Source organism: Leptonychotes weddellii, unplaced genomic scaffold (assembly GCF_054177405.1).
Source record: "Leptonychotes weddellii isolate Sample4059 unplaced genomic scaffold, ASM5417740v2 HiC_scaffold_13828, whole genome shotgun sequence".
Lineage (NCBI taxonomy): Eukaryota > Metazoa > Chordata > Mammalia > Carnivora > Phocidae > Leptonychotes > Leptonychotes weddellii.
The window spans coordinates 1-5,491 of NW_027718373.1; the positions used below are offsets into that span (position 1 = coordinate 1).

Consider the following 5,491-nt stretch of genomic DNA (forward strand, 5'->3'; position numbering starts at 1 on the left):
CCACAGGGCACTGGTTTTGCAAACATTTTTCTTCTGCTGAAGTCTTCCTAGAAGTGAAAATTTATAGGAAGCTTGGGGCCAAATAAAACTTTTCAGATTGGTGTGAGAAAAGGGAGAACCCTGCCACTCTCTGCACCCCCACTTCGACAGGGGGACAACATCCTCTTTGTTCCTGTCAAAGCATTTATCATAATTGCCAATTATCTTATGTCACAATTTGATACTTATTCATTGACTATTGGCATAACCTGCCTGTAAGTGCTATGAGGACAAAAACTTAGTCTATCTCACCCGCCACTATACGTCGAGCACCCGGCCACGCTCCAGGCACATGGTCAGCATTCAGGAAATAATTACTGAGGGGCACCTGGGTGACACAGCTGGTTAACCATCCGACTTTTGGTTTCGGCTCAGGCCCTGATCTCAGGGTCTTGGGATCGAGCCCCGTGTCCAGCTCTGCACTCGGCGCGTAGTCGGCTGGAGATTCTCTCTCCCTCTCGCTCTGCTCCTCCCCCTGCTCGCTCGCTGTCTCTCTCTTTCTCTCTAAAATAAATAAATAAAATATTTAAAATAAATAACTAAATAAATAATTAATTACTGGAATGTACAGGTGAGGTCATAGTTTTTTCCCCAAATCTCATTATGGAGCAAATCAGGACAAAACAGAACTTCCAAAAACTGGAGAGCAGCGGGAAATGTTAAATGAGGTTTTCAACTGATTGAGGCTTTCGTCAATTTCTATTGCTATAAATCACTTCCCGGGGCCCTGGGTCTAAACCACTGTTGCCGCTGCCGCTGCGGGGGGGAGAGAGAGAGTCGGTGAGGCCAGGGTGTGGCTCGGCTCTCAGCCCAGTGGAGCCCCGAGGAGCAGGAAGAGAGGATGAGCCATGAGCCCAATGAGCGTCTTTTAGGGAGGTCGACAACTACGCTGATGCACAGAGGGGTTGTTTACTTCTTTTAATTTGAAAAGTCTACCCACAGCCTACCTGGTGAATTCCCAAGAGAAACTAAAGTAGCATGTACTGAGACATTTCCATGTTCCAAAGGTTTCTATCGGGAAGTTCTTCTAAAAAAGTAAAGGAACCATTAGAGTAAAAGTCAATAAATTTGGCTAGATCAAATAAAGACGTAAAATAGTCCAAATAAAGTGAAAAAAGAAATTAAAAAAATATTTTTAACAAGTTTGACAGACGATATTAAAAGATCACCCCGATTAATAGAAAAAAGGCTCAGAGTCCGTAGACAATTCTGCAATGGGATGAAAAGACAATTCTCCAAAGAAGGAATACAAATGGCAAATAAATATAAAGCTGTTCAATTTCACTGCAAAAGAACTGTGACTTAAAACCACAAGGCAATGTCATTTTTAAAGTCAGGTTTATTGAAGTATAATTTATGTACAGTAAAATTCACCCTTTTCAAATGTATAGTTCAGTGAGTTTTGACAAATGTGTAGTCGTGAAAGCACCAGCAAAATCGAGATATAGAACATTTCCATCAGCCCTAAGAAATTCCCTCAGATCTCTCTCCTGTCAATCCTTCTCATACCCAAACCCCAATCCAACTTTTTTCCCTGATAGTTTTTCCTTCTCTGGGATGTCACGGAAATAGAACCATACAGTAAGCTGCCTTTTGAGTCTGGCTCAATGTCTTTTTCAGTCTATCACATTTGTAAAGATGTGAAAGGTAACAATACTGGTGGTGAGCATGCTCTGACAGAGCTAGCGTGTGGATAACTGGTATAACCTCTCTCGGGTGCAAACTGGCAATGTGTATCAAGATCCCAACAATATCAATGCGCTTCAATCACTAATTCCATTTCTTTCTTACTTGCCTATTCTTCCAGTGTCAAGACACCCCCTGACAAATGTCCAGACTCGTGTTACAACTTGATTCTAGAGCAAAGAGAGATGGTTCCATCCCCTGCATCAGGAAGTGCTCTTTTGTTGGCCTTTCTCCACAGAGTAGGACCTTCAAAGAAACCCAGCAGAAAGCACTCGAGCTTCTAGGTTAACATTCTAGGAAACGTTACAGAAAACTTCGGAGGCAGAAAAACAGCAAATATTTTTTCCAACAAAGAGGAGTTTGCTCATTATCTTCCCTTCTTTATTTTTTTCCTTGTCCTTTGCACTATCTACCAGAAGCTCTTCTACTGCATGCACAACATATAAATTCTAGCCATCCCAATGATCCTCTGGAAGAGGAAAATAAGGGAAGAAAATTTTCTTTTAGATAGAATTGTCCTTGTTTTGCTTCAGGCACATTAGTCATTAGCCCAATGATGTCACTAGCTAGATCGCTGGGCTGAGCAGCATAAAATGACCACACAAGTTCAATGAAGGCAGATAGCAAACCCCCATGTTAATTATCAACCATCCCAAAGAGAGAGTTGAAGAGAAACTCATGTCAAGGAAAGGGGAGGCCCGATGCACATCATTAGTGCTCAGGGAGGAATTAGGCCCATGTAACTGCTTTCAGCGGGAGATAGGACAGCTCTCTCCCTTTCAATATACATATTCAACATCCATAATCTTCAGGATTCCTGAACACTCCTTCAAGAATCCCAGTTATTTCAGCAATAATTGCCAAACATCACAGCTTCTGCCAACACTCTGGCCCCGGTTTAGGGAAACACTGTTGTCGAATTTAGATTCTCACTCCTTCTCATCTTCACACTTTTCTCGGGAGCACAGTTCACAGGAGGTTCACTTATAAATGTGTATGGAAAGTCACAATGGACTGACAAAGTCAACAACATCCCTACAAGTGGCCGAGCTCAGCAGAAGCTTTCACCCGTCATCTATGGTCATCTCTTCCTCCTAATGAGAGCATGGGAGGTAGAAATGTAATCCAGGCTGGGAAACACCAGTCACAAGAGAGGTTGTGACATACCTGTTCTTAGAGATGATAAGAATACAAACGAGGCCCATCCATCTTGGATTGCTTTGAGGCTTTCCTGTTTTAACCATGGGGTTGGTTTTGAGAGTTTGCTCATGCCTATGATTTTACATAAGGTAAGTTTGGGTTACTCTGAAGAAATTGTCCTAAGTAACCAACTAGACAATGTGTCCCATTCATGTGATGGGATTATTCAATCCTAGAGACAATTGTCCATGTAGAATAGGAAGCCTATGAGGTGAAAAACATAGCATCTGTTCATGAATCTTCTTTCCTTAATACTGAGGACCCACTGGACCTTCTGAATGAATATGTCTCATTTCATTTCAACTCAGCCAACCTACCTTGGCCCCGAGCAGAACCCATAAATCCACCTATAATTTATTAAAGACCTTCATGGCACTCCATTCAACCAGTTCACTCAGCAGGCTCTTTTAAAAAATGGTCCCGTCACTGGAAATGAGAAAATACAAGTCAGGGCCACACTAGGTTTAGAGTGACTGAGTTTAAATGTTTATGGACTTAAATTCGAAGTGCATCTTGTCTTGATACTGAAAGGGTGAATAGCTCTGCATTTAGCCACAACTGATGGAGTAGGTGTCCATGGATATTTCTAAAAGAAGGCTGAACAGAATTTCATTCACAACTCTCCCTTCATTCAAGGAGTCCTCAACTTCTAGAGTAAAATTAAAAGCAATAAACGCTCAGGTTTTTGGTAAAATTGCAGTCTTTATTAGCACTTTTTTTTTTTTTTTTGGTATCTTGAATCCCTTTAGAAAGAAATGCTTCACGAGCACACCACGTGGAAACAACCCCACTGTTAACGTGTTGCTACTATTCTGTGTGTAATATATTTTTACCCAGGGCCAGCAAAAGAAGAAATGATGCACAGATCTCTTTAGGGGAAGGAGGAAGGAGGGAAACACTGAGAAGACACAATTTCCCATAAAAAAATTCTCATCTAGTACCTGTAGATAACTGAGAAGAGTGTCTAACAATATGGGGAAAAAGTCTGAACCTTCACTGAACTTGGTATCTTCCAACCTTATCAGGGTAGCCAATGACAGAAGTAGAGGGGCCCCTCAGATTGAGAGTCAATGCACTATATACTAGGCACTGTGCTAGATGTTATCACATCCATCATGGCCACATGCAAAGGGCCCACACCTTTGTAGAAAGAAGACTTGGCTACCCTTTGCTAAGCAGAGAATGCCATCTAAGGACCTAAGGTGAGAGGCTCCCAGGATTGGGAGGCAAAGTGTCAGAGACCAGGTACCCAACAGTGCAGCTAGCACTGGCTGCTAATTTAGAGCAATCCCTGATATTCAGAAGAATTTCCAATGGCTACAGAAGTTCAAAGAGATGAAATGCAAGCTCAAGTTCGAGGAGAGCTTTTGAGGCAGACCACGCATGGTTACTAAGGTCTTCTCGACACCTCCTTAGTATGATATTCCTTACCTTGACAGTATTACTGTGGTCCCTCGCAGGACAAAGCCAGAAATTAAAATTTGTCAGGATCCTGAGAATGAATCCACATCTTACCTGAAACAAGCTAAAGAAAATAATATATCAAACTGAAATGCCAATTTTTTTTTCACAATGAGAAATTAATATCAAAGGGAATGTATAAGGTCCATTCAATCATTGCTTTCTGACTCTGTACAGAGATCTTTATGAATAATCTACTAAAATATACCTAAAAACAAGTAATAGTGGGGTGCCTGGGTGGTTGAGTTGGTTGAGCATCTGACTGGTTTCAGCTCAGGTCATGATCTCAAGGTTGTGAGACTGAGCCCTGCATTGGGCTCTGCGCTGGGTGTGGAGCCTGCTTAGGGTTCTCTCTCTCCCTCTCTCTGCCCCTTTCTGCTCCCCGCTCGAGCACTCTCCCCACCCCCCAAGAAAAAGAAAAAAAAAACCAATTTGGTTAAACAATAAAGAGAACTCAAAAGGACTGTGGTAGGGAGTGTTCCAGGTAAGGCTTGATCCAGCAGTTTAATCACCAAGGATTAAATTCCTTTCCATCTATTTGCTCTATTTTTCATCATACTGGCACCCTCCTAGGATTACTTCTCATGGCTACAAAATGGCTGCTTGCAGCAATAAGATGTATGCACATTTTTAAAAATTCAACTTCAGTAAAAGAAGGATGGCTTCTCTCTCCAGCTATCAAACAAAGGTCCTAGACTTCATTTTGATTGGGCCAACTTAGGTAAATACCTGTCCATGAATATCACTGTAGCCAGAGGATTGGTTTAGGCCTAGGTCAGTGTCCATCCCTGAGTCAATCACTGTGACAAAGAGTATGGGTTTATGAGAATTGGTTTATGGTTGATCTCTGGAGTTAAAGGATGGTAATACCACCCAAACTACAATACAATGCTAATCAGTATATACGGAATGGGATGGATGCTTGGTGGGCAACTAATTGTATCCACTGTAAGAAGCCGTACCATACTCAAAGGTTTGATTTGTGACATGGAATCAGAATGAAGAAAAACAGATACACAAATGCTTGATGGTATCAAGATAAATAGTAGGATTCACCCAACTTTCTACATGGATTTCCCTTTTCTTTTTTTAAATTAAAGATTTT

General features: G+C 41.6%; 1 long non-coding RNA gene across 1 annotated transcript; it reads right to left on the reverse strand.

The window, feature by feature from the left end:
• Positions 1-1,360: 1,360 nt before the first annotated feature.
• Positions 1,361-5,485, reverse strand: LOC145718312 (uncharacterized). Its single transcript, XR_014141716.1, has 2 exons — positions 4,357-5,485; positions 1,361-3,351 (listed from the first exon to the last, which is right to left on the reverse strand). It is a non-coding gene; the product is annotated as an uncharacterized LOC145718312 (long non-coding RNA).
• Positions 5,486-5,491: the final 6 nt, after the last annotated feature.